The sequence below is a fragment of the Diabrotica virgifera genome, chromosome 8 (genome assembly GCF_917563875.1).
Source record: "Diabrotica virgifera virgifera chromosome 8, PGI_DIABVI_V3a".
NCBI classification, from domain to species: domain Eukaryota; kingdom Metazoa; phylum Arthropoda; class Insecta; order Coleoptera; family Chrysomelidae; genus Diabrotica; species Diabrotica virgifera.
In genome coordinates this window covers 77,344,750-77,356,897 of record NC_065450.1, presented here as the reverse complement: position 1 = coordinate 77,356,897, position 12,148 = coordinate 77,344,750, and the positions used below count along the sequence as shown (strand labels likewise).

The 12,148-nt window shown below is 31.0% G+C and overlaps 1 protein-coding gene across 5 annotated transcripts in view; it reads right to left on the bottom strand.

Annotated features, from left to right (window-relative positions):
• Window positions 1-12,148, bottom strand: part of LOC114332180 (monocarboxylate transporter 13) — a 216,540-nt gene that overhangs the window by 54,571 nt on the left and 149,821 nt on the right. The window contains exon 2 of one of the 5 annotated variants that reach the window (XM_050657558.1): window positions 6,974-7,016. The exons of the other annotated variants lie outside the window; for them this stretch is intronic. The gene's annotated coding sequence lies outside the window, so the exon portion shown is untranslated. The remainder of the gene's footprint in view (window positions 1-6,973; window positions 7,017-12,148) is intronic. 5 annotated transcript variants of the gene reach the window in all.

The window sequence follows — 12,148 nt, the reverse complement described above, 5'->3', positions numbered from 1 at the left end:
TTGCTGCGCCCCTGATAGATCATATAGGTACTCGAGTGATAAGAAATATACCTAATATGTATATAGAAAAGAGATTAGAATTTAAGGAGTCAGTATAATAAATATATTTCTATGATTAATTAAATAAACGTTGTAAATTCATAGTTTTCAAGTATTAGTGTTAAGAAGACTTTAAAATAAATTAAAATAAGCATTACATTATTTTTATAATGAAAAATGCTGCAATAAGTCTTATTTCAGTTATTAACAGTGAGACATAGGAATTTTTGTATCGTAGTTTTGACAGTAAATCGCACATACACATACGGAATGACAAAGGAACAGAAAAGACACAATTTCAAGACTGGTTGGATCATTAATAAATTTAAAAATTGCTGTTTCTTAAATTTATTAGAGACTATAGCCCGATCAAAGAACAATCTGTCCCAAAAAAAAATAAAGGAAGGATGAAAATTTGGGAATAGGTAGTTGAAATTGTTTATTATTATATAAGAAAAAGTTTACAATTCTACATCCCCTTTCGAAGGTAAAAAATATACATTCAAAATAAGACTGGAATTGGATAAAATGACTAATTCTTAACAACTTTTGTCCTATAGAGGTTTTTCGCGAAGTCAATACTTTTCGAGTTATTTGCGAGTGAATATGTTCATTTTTTACAAAAAAAACATGTTTTCAGAGATAACTCAAAAAGTAAGTATTTTATTGAAAAAATATTCTTAGCAAAAATATAACTTATAGAAAACTGAAAAAAAATGGTGAATGCATGAGGTCTGTAGACCCAGTAGATGCAGAGTTGTAGCTAATGAAAAGTAGGCTCGTCTTCGTCAAATTCCAAATCGAATATTTCAATGTGAAATAACCCAAAAACGGAGCCCTTTTCGGGGAAAATTCATTTCAACTTTTTTAAAGTGTTTAAAAAAGGTTTATATTTGTTTTTTTTTAACTTCTAACGTTAAAAGTAGGTGAGTTACGCTCAAAATATTGTTGGTCCCTTTTATTTTTTGGTTAAAAAAATTGCCAAAATCACCCCCTAATTAGCATCACAAATAAATTTTATCATTACCACTTGACAAGTTACTTTGCTTATGTATTATTTATATGATCTGTAAGTTTCATCAGTTCAAAGAGCTTATTTTTGAAAAAGCTGTAGTTAAAATGGCTTGAACGAGCAACTAATCACGAGTTTAGGCAAATTTTGAACTGCCATAGCATAACCAATTTTTGTCTAAGAAGAAAACAAAAAATCAAAAATATTCAGAAAAGCAAAACGAACATTTTATTATGCATTGAGATTTTTGGTATTACTAATAATTTTTAAGTTAATTCCATAAAAATTTTCATTTTTTCAAAATTAAAAAAAAATGTTTTATTTTAAACCCAAGTTCTTTCAAAAATGAGCACTTTTAACCAATGAAACTTATAGATAATATTAACAATACATAAGTAAAGTAACTTGTGAAGCAGTAACGATTAATTTTATTTGGGAAGCTAATTAGGGGGCGATTTTCGCGATTTTTTTAGCAAAAAATAAAAAAGACCAGCAATATTTTGAGCGTAACTCACTTACTTTTAATATTAGAAGTTTTTTAAAAAACAAAAATAATACTTTTTTAAACACTTTAAAAAAGTTGTAATGAATTTTTCCCGAAAAGAGCTCAGTTTTTGGGTTATTTCAAATCGAAATGTTCGATTTGAAATTTGACGAAGAAGAACCTACTTTTCATTAGCTACAACTCTGCTCCTACTGGGTCTACAGACTTCATGCGTACACCATTTTTTTCAGTGTTTTATAAGTTATATTTTTGCTAACAATATTTTTTCGCTAAAATACTTACTTTTTGAGTTATCTGCGAAAAACCGTCCAAAAACATGCTTTTTTTTGGTCAAAAATGAACATATTCACTCGCAAATAACTCGAAAAGTATTAACTTAGTGAAAAAACTCTATAGAACCAGTGGCGTAGCGTAGTGGGGGCGGCAGGGGCGGCCCGCCCCGGGCGGCACTTTTTAGGGGGCGGCAAAATTTAACAATAAATAATAAAAATATTTTGTAAATATTTGAACCATTTTATATTTTTATCGCAACTACAAATTCGGACCGATTGGAAGGATCACGGAATTTTTCATTACTTATTTTTTGACGAATTCGGGGAATTCCTTTTCTTTGAATGATACTTTGTAACGACTGGCAACAACGTCTATACTGACTTGTAGGAATTCCCCGTTTATGACTAACAATCAGCACAACTTTTTTCGGCACTTTAGAACGTTACTATTCTTTTTTTTTTCTCTTCGACACATCGTTGGGAAGTTCTGACAGCAGCTACAGGCAAAAGAAGGATTCAAGACACGCGGTGGAGTGCAAGAGGAGATGCCGTAAATGTGACATGGCATCATTACAAAGACATTCTGGTCACTTTGGAAAAACTGACAGGGGCAGATGCAGATGAAAGCTTATTAAACACTAGAACAGATGCAGGTGCTTTACTAGTTTCGATACAGTCATTTTCCTTTCTTTGTTTTTTAGGCCTGTGGCAACCGGTGCTACGTGAAGTGAATGATGCACAAAAATATTTACAAACAAGGGGACTTGACATAAGATTGTGCGCTCAGAAAGTAAATGCTTTTCAGATGATATTGACAGAGAAAAGAGAGAAATGAGCAAATGGCGCTGTAGTTATGCAAAAATATGTGTGAAGAACTTTGAATTTCCATAAAACCTCGGAGGAACATAAAAAGAAAGCTGATTTTAGATGACGGAAAAGTGAGTTGAGACGAAAGCTGTTTTCTTCGTTAGATAGAGTTATTGTAGAAACTCGTGAGCATTTTCAACGGCAACAGAATTTAACGGATAAGTTTGTTTATCTAATTATTAGATCCAGACAACACTGAATACAATCTAGACTACGCATCTGACGAAATTGACGAGCAGGGTTTCAAGCTGGAAAAACTTTGACTGCGGACTTTCATTGCTGCTACATAGACAACGCGAAAACGGCGGGTTCGTTGGAAAAAATATTCCCATGAGATTTTTTTGCATAATCACATTTGTAATACACCCCAGAATAAGGTTCAAGAAGTCGCCCACGAGAAAAGTGGTCCAAATTTTTTTTAACAATTTTTTTTTTAATCAAATTGCAAAAATTATTATTTTTGCTATGGGCAATTTTTGCTTGGTGGTTTTCGAGTTATAAGCAATTTAAAATTTGAAAAACGCAAAAATGGCCATTTTTAAGACTTAATAACTCAGTTAAAAATTATTATTAAATTAGAAAGTGACTAAATCAAAGTTTAAAGCCCCCCCCCCCTAATACATGATCCTGAAGAAATTTGTGTCATTAATTTATTACTTTAATAAGCTGTTATTTTTAATTATTAACAATAAGCCGAAAGAGCGTATTGACGCGGCTGTAAATAAGAGTGCGAGTAAGATACCCCATTGGACTGCCGTAATGGCATCTCTCTCGCACTCACCATATAGACGGCCACCTAATACGTGCTGGCGCTCATTATTATTACTTAAAAATAACAACTTAGTAATAAAATTATGACAAAAATTTCTTCAGGATCTTGTAGGGGGGGGGGGCTTTAAACTTTGATTTAGTCACTTTCTGACTTTCATAATAATAACTTTTCACCAATTTATTAAACCTTGAAAATCGCCATTTTTCGTTTTTTTCAATTTTAAACTGTTTATAACTCGAAAAATTACAAGATACCTTTTTTGTCCAGAATAGTCCAAAAAACCTAAAAAAAATTTGTACGAGCCAAAAATATTGATTTTTGCAATTTGATTAAAAAAAATGTTAAAAAAAATTGGAGCACTTTTCACGTGGGCGACTTCTTGAACCTTATTCTGGGATGTCTCGCGAATGTGATTATGCAAAAAAATCTTATGGGAATATTTTTTCTAACGAACCCGCCGTTTTCGCCTTGTCTAACAGGCAACGAAATTGATTAATGCAGACTCACTTGAATTATTTAAATTTATTGTTAAATCCAAGCTGTAAGATACTCTGCCCAATATTTTAATAATCCTCCGAATATTTTTCACAGTTGCTATAAGCCAGGGGTGGGCAGAGTGCGGCCCGCGGGCCGCATGTGGCCCTTTAGACATTTTTTTGCGGCCCGTGGAGAAAAAGTGAATTATTTTCATTTCAAGATTTTTTCTAATTATTGCTAATATTGATAATTAAATATAGATAGATAATGCAGCTATTAATAATATCATTTTCGCAGCGGGTGATTTTTCCTCAAATTTTCAACATAACGCTGGCAATGATTTCGGTTTTTGGCACAGAGATTTATCGTCTCCCTCAATGAAATCCATGAAATTTTAACAAATGAAAATGATATTTTCGAAGTAGTCAGGAACTGTATGAAAAATTTTGAATTAACGCGTAACCACCTAATAAGAGTAACAGCTGACGGAGCACCAAATTTAAGAGGAGCAAATATTGTAACGTTGACAAAAATTAAAGATTACGTTCAACAGTTTCCAGAACATGATTTATTATTCTTCACTGCATAATCCATCATCAGATATTGTGCAAAAATGTTTTGCAAGTGGACAACGTCATTTCAATTATAACTAATATTGTTAACTGTATTAGTTCAATAGGATTAAATCGCCGTGAATTCAATTTTTTTTTGGAAGAGTTAGAGATAGAACATACTGATGTCTTATGCCACAATCAACAATCATATTCGATAATAATTAAGTTTAGAAAAGGTTCTTAAAAGATGCTGTGAATTAGGGAAGGAAATTATTTAAAAATTAAACACTGCTACTTTGCTAAATTTATAAGTGTTTATCGCAAAATGAAACTTTTATAATGAAATTCAAACTATTCATTGATCATATAAAAAAGAAAGAATTAATCCAATTATTTCCCAATAATTTTGTTTAGTCCGGATCTGGATTATTCTTGTGATTAGAAGTTGGACGGTTTGTATTTTAAATGAGAGATATCTATGTCAAATATCAAAAAATATACAAGGTGGTTCTAAAGCTTTGCTTCCAATAAATGTAGTATATCTAGAACCGCCTTAGTGACCTCTATTCACAATTTAAGTATTCCCGTTTCTCAATGAAACACCCTGTATATTTGCGGCAAATACCGTGCTTAAATAAGTGCGAATATGGTACAGGGGACTGGAGGGATATGGTTTGAAAATTTGGAAATTTTCGATTTTTTTTTATTATTTTGTATGAAAATACATCATTTCAAAAATATTCTCTGAAAATTTCAGTTTGACCGTAGGAAAACTACCAGAAGTACAGCTTGTTTAATATGCGACTAATAATAACCTAATAATAACTAATAATAACCTTCGACTCGCTTTGCTTTGCGAATTACTCTGCGATTTAAAAACATATTCCGGTGTACATCACTTTACGATTTGACAGACAGAAGAAATTGAAAATAAAAGTTATCAAAACTAAACGTGTTTTTCTCAAAATTGCTTTTTTTATAGGCGGTGGACATTGTAACTCAAAGGTTACTTGACAGATCACCTGAAATTTTTCATATAATTTCTTTAGACATTTCATGAGGTAACAATAACAAATATGTTGATTTTCACTATTTCGGTATTTTCACTTGAGTGATATCAAAAACGCAAAAATCGTCAAAACTAAGAAAAACTTGACAGTTTTATCTCGAAAAAATTCATAAGCTAATAAAATATTTATGAAGTTTTTGTTTCATATGATCCAATAACGAGTTCTGATGTCTACTGAAAAATTCATTTTGTTTAGATGTCGGTAAAAATTTGCTGGCTTATTTTTCAATAGTTGGTCTTGAAAATGTTTTTCGGATATTCTTTGAATTGTACTGAATATGTTTATTTAATTTAAAAATAAAATAATTCTACCATAGTGTCAAACAAATTAAAAAAAAATTGCTTAACACCCCCCCCCCCCCCAAGTTAAAAATTCGAAAACATGCGGCCCTTGGTAATAGACCAAAAACCTTTTGTGGCTTTTATTAAAAAAAGTTTGCCCACCCCGCTATAAGCAATGCCAGCTGTGAGAGGAGTTTTTCAAAATTGAAAATGATTAAAAATTATTTAAGATCGACAGTGAGTACTCTATGACTAACTAATTTGGCTATTTTGTCTATTGAGCAAGAGGTGTGTGATGCGATAGACATTGATGGTGCAATAAAAGACTTTGCTCTTAAAAAAAGTAGACGTATAAATTTTTAATTGAAGACGGAAGTTTTGTTTTTAATTCTGACAAATACTCATATTTCTTTTCAATAAAAATAAAAATATATAACATTATAGTATCGTTATAGTTCTAATTAAAAATTAATTTTATTTACTTTTGTCGATTGTCAAGGTGTACCTAATCTTAAGTGATAAATACCTATGTTATATCAATGGATCTAACTGGTTAAAGTAAAAGAATTTTTGTATTAATAAACGTGATTGTAAAACTTAGATAAACTTTTTTATTTAAAATCCAACCTGTATAATACAAAATAATGATGACTGTTCTCGCCAAAAAGTTCTCTATAATTAATGTATGTAATGTTATACAATAAATTAAAGTTCGTAAATAAGAGGGCGGCAAGATTGTCTTCCGCCCCGGGCGGCCGACACTAACGCTACGCCACTGTATAGAACAAAAGTTATTTAGAATTAGTCATTTTATACAATTTCGGACGTATATTTTTTCACCCCCGGGAAAATATTTTTCACCACGTATTTCCCAATTTTTGTAAAATGGAGGGGATCTAGAATTGTAAATTTTTTCTTATAAATAATAGACAATTTCAACTACCTATTCCCAAATTTTCATCCTTCCTTTATTTTTTTGGAGGTTTTCGTAAAATTTTGTGTTCCCTGATCGGGCTATTAAAGATGTTTGTCAAATCAAGTTGTATTAAAATTTAATGGACATAATTGACTAAAAATTGTTGTTTTCGTTTATTTGTTAGAATATTTTTCATTGTATTACATACCTGGTATTTCTTCTGATAGCACATAGCACTCTCAAAATATAGACTAAAACAAACAAACACAGCTTAACAAATAACCGTATCTACATTTTCGTAAACAATACAGACAATATAAACCTTAATTGATCGTAAATAACACACAATGATAACATTTTTATATATACTAAATTAAAAACTCAACAGCAGGTACAAACCAGATTTGAATATTATGAAAATGCTATAAATAATATGACGTTTACGATATTTATATGCACCCGATTCTCTGACAGTCCGTTTGTTTAATATAAATACAGGGTGTTGCATCCCAATCTCCTTCCGATAATATTAATCCCCACATCCAACAATTCCCACAACCCACATAATGTTCAGATCTCGCCAAAATCAAAGATGTTTCAGCGGGTTGAGATTCTCAACCCGCTGAAACATCTTCTAATAGGCGAGCGGCACACCCCTAATTTGAGGCTTAGAAATCGAAAAAGCGACCATGATAGGTAAAAAGCAAATTTTAGTCATTCTTTATATTTTCGAGGTCGGTGAATCCGAATATTTTTATCTAGAATTGGTGGAACATGTTCAAAAATAAAATTTTATGCAAAAATGGGAAACATCAATTTTGATTATGATTTTTCATATTTACCTCGCTGTATTTTTGGTCGCTGTAAATATTTCCTTTTGAAAATTTTACTGTGTCATTCTCGAAGAATTTAAATAATGAGATTTGTCAGAGATGTTTAAACAAATTAAAAGAGAAATGTTATCGTCAGATTTCGTTACTTTCATGTTTACTTAAAAAAGTTAAGTAATAAATTTTTTAGTTTATAATTTTAATCAACACAGCATTAAAACATAAGTCATGAAGAAGTTTTCTAGAAAATTTCAAGTCAAAATATGCAATAGGAAAAAAGTTATGTGACTTTATAGACGAGTGGCACTTCCCAAAAAAAAAAAACGCTTGTTATATTGGTATTGTTACGTTGGTAGATTGCCATGATAATCTTGCGGGGTTGAAATGTCTCTAACTTTACTGACTCTAACTTATAACAACTTTATTTACGATTTACAACATCAATCGACATAAGGTTACTAAGATGTTGTTTCGCGGGGGTAGTCCTTTAGGACACCCTTCTCGCAGGACGGCTCATTAGCATAGTAACGATTTGAATAATAACAATACTACAATGATAATAATCTCAATCCCTCTGTGGGCTATTTATATCTCCTTATAATTTGAACTTTGAAAAGTAAAACTATACGTGAGCGTCTACGAGTTTACACAAACAAAACTGCCTTAATCAACCTTCGTTTTGTTTGCATATTTAGAAATAATATCTTTTGTAACAACTGAAATTATTTAAAATTATATACATCTTTTGATACATATTATATTATACAGTAAGGAGTTTTCTCCCTTACTGTACACCTCCCATCGAAAAAAAAAAAAATGAAAGCAATGGAAAACCTTTGCTCTTCATTTTTCCGTTCGCCCGCTTGGTGTTAATTACCTACATAGCTCCATTTTTTAATGAACACAACAAAAAAAATCGTTTACAATTATTAATTCCGTGAGTAATAAGTAGTTTTCTTTCTATTCTCACTTAGTCAACTTTTCACTTTACACTTTGCACTATTGGTTACCCCTGTACCTCTTATTTATCTAATCAGTATACAGCTTAACATTGTTCTTGTGAATTACTAAGTGTTTATTTTTTTACTTATGATAACATTAGGTGCTCTATCTTTAATAACTGTATATGGGCCTGAAAACAAAGGATCTAGTTTTGAAGTTGACTCTTTCCTAACTTAGACCTTGTCTCCTTGTTTATATGTTACGGTGCTTGTCTTGGCATCGTATCTTGCTTTACTAACTTGTTTTACACTTGCTAGCGTCTCTCCGGCCTCTTTCGTTGCTGTTTGAAGTCTGTATCTTAGCTCTAAAGGGTAGTCGTCAAGATTATATAGTGGTTCCACTTCGTTCTGTAGATTTGTCGGTAGTCTACTGGTTTTTCCGAATACCAATTCAAACGGTGTGTAACCTGTTGCTGAATGTACTGAAGTGTTATAAGTGACATAGTCAGAAAAGTCATACTGAAGTGACATAGTCAGAAAAGTTTTTGACCGAAGAGGGCCGATACGATAACGAGAAAGAGGAAGACCGAGACTTGGGTACCAAGACAACTTTAGGGAATGATTTAAAATCTATTGGAATTGGAGCGTGGAGTAGAATGTCAGAGACAGGGGCGAATGGAGGATTGTGCAGGAGAAAGCTTTGGCTCATAAAGAGCTGTAACGCCACTGATAATGATGATGATATGCATCACATTCTGGGCCTTCCTTTTTTTTCGCTTTCCTGTTGTGCATGCATGTACAGTTAGTACATTCTTTCATGGTTTTTGCTCTAAATTTTAAAGAACCCCTTGGATTGACATGGAATTTGCCATACGCATAGATTACATGTCAAGGAAAAAAAGTGATATTGTGGGTGAAAAAATATATGTCCAAAATAAGTCAGAAAATGGATAGACTGACTTATTTTAAGCAACTTATTTTGTTCTATAGAGCTTTTTCGCCAAGTCAACACTTTTCGAGTTATTTGCGAGTGAATATGTTCATTTTTCAACAAAATAACTACATTTTAGACGGTTTTTTTCGCAAATTACTTAAAAATTAAGTATTTTGTCGAAAAAACCTTTATTAGCAAAAATATAGCTTGTAAAAAAGTGAAAAAATGGTGTACGCGTTAGGTCTCTGGACCTCGTAGAACCAGAGTTATAGCCAATGAAAAATAGGTGCCTGTTCCCCAAATTTTAAATAGAATATTTCGACATGAAATATCAAGAAAATTAAGCACTTTTTGGGGAAAATCAATTATAACCTTTTTAAAGTGTTAAAAAAGGCTTTATTTCTGTTTTTATAAAAAGTTTATAGCATCAAATTTAAGCAAGTTACGCCAAAATAAAGTGGTCCCTTTTGTTTTGGCAAAAAAAAATCGCGAAGACCACCCCCCTAATTAGTAACTTAAACGAAATTAATCGTTACCGCTCCACAAATTTTTTTACTTCGTTGTGTTTATATGATCTGTAAGTTTCATCGATTCAAAGTGCTTATTTTTGAAAAAATTTGGTTTTGAAGTAAAATTTTTAAAAATTTTATTTTTGAAAAATATGTTTTTTTTTTCAAAATAACTTAAAATTTTTTAGAGATACCAAAAATCTCTAAAAGCAAAAAAATTAGCATTGCTTTTCTGAATATCCTATATTTTTTGTTTTTCTGTTTTTTATTAAGATTTTGTGTTTCTAAATTTGCATATATTCGTAATCAGTGACTCGTTCAACCCTTTTTAACTACAGCCCTTTCAAAAATAACGACTTTGAACCGATGAAACCTACAGATCATATAAACACTACATACACGAGTCAAAAAACTTGTGAACTCATAACGATTAAGTTCTTTTGAGATACTAATAAGGAGGTGATTTTCCCGATTTTTTTACCAAAAAAAAAGGACTAGCTTTATTTTGAGCGTAACTTGTTTACTTTTGACGCTAGAAATTTTTTTATAAAACAAAAATGAAGCTTTTTTTAAATGCTTTAAATAAGTAGTTGTAATGAGTTTTCCCCGAAATGTGCTTCATTTTTGGTTATTTCACGTTAAAGTATTCCATTTGGAATTTGACGAATATGAACCTATTTTTCATTAGATATAACTCTGCTTGTACTAGGTATAGAGACGTGGTATATATGCACACCGTTTTTTTAAAAAAATTACAGGCTATATTTTTGCTAGGAATGTTTTTTTTTTTCGACAAAATACTTACTTTTTGAGTTATTTGCGAAAAACCGTCTAAAAGCGTGGTAATTTTGTTGAGAAAATGAACATATTCACTGGCAAATAACCCAAAAAGTATTGACTTAATGAAAAAACTCTATGGAACAAAAGTTACTTAAAAATAGTCAGTTTATCCATTTCCGGACTTACTATGGATGTATATTTTTTCACCTCCAAGATGGGGTGAAAAGCACCCCCAGGGCAAAAGCACACATCGGCACAATATTACTTTTTTCTTTGACATGTAAGCTATGTGTATGCCAAATTTCATGTCAATCCAAGATGTTCTTTAAAATTTAGAGCAAAAACCGTGAAAGAATGGACTAGGAGGGAACCAACTCCGTGTTTACTAATAGTCCAGGGCGGATCTGTTTTGAGATGGACGTTGAGAGGTGACTCAAATTTTTTTGCAGAAATTGCTTGAAAATAAATCAAATAATAATATTTGAGTTATCCTCCCTCTCAAAAAGGTCCGGAACATTGTTTAAATAATCAAAATGTCAAAAATTTAAGGAAAAATTCGATTTTTTTCTTCGTTTTTTGATTATAACTTTAAAAGTATTCATTTTCGAGAAAAGTTGTACTGACATAAAAGTTGCGTATTTAAATTTCCTACAATATAAAATTGGTTGAAAATTTAAAAAATAGTCACCCTAGTTGCAAAATAGCAATAATTGCGAAAAAAACCATACAAAAACAAGTATTCGCATTTTACGTTTTTCAACCATTTATGCTACACTTAGGACCTTCATATTTCACCCAGAAAAACTTTATGATACAGTAAAACAATACTGTAAATTTCTTTAAGATCGGTTTAATAGATTTTGCAAAATAAATTTTGCAATCCAGCTTTCGCAAAAAAAATTCATTTTTTCAAAATGTTACAGGACTGAAAATAAAGCCGATAGCAAGTTAAATTTTTTTTTGCTTATAAAAGTGTACTGTACCTTTCATTTGCAATTTTCAAAATTAAAATCGATTAATTACCACGGCGTCAGAAAATTTCTGAAATAACCAATAATTTTTGGTGCTACGCGCAGGACAGCGGTGTTCGATTCACATAAGTTGATTTCCACCAAAATAACTTCCAATATTTATCTAATATATTATTTTCTTACTCTATATTTTGTTGTATTTTAATATTTTAATTCCACAAAAATCAAACTAATTTTATTATTGTTTGTGAAATATTGTTTAAACAATTGCATATGTTTAAAAATAATAAACTTTTATTATTTAAGTTAAAAATATATGAACAAAGAAAGTTTTTGCTAATAAAAGTGTTATTTCAAAGGATAGAGTATGTGTTTTTATTTTGCAATAAACAAATTTATTTATTTATATCGAAATGTA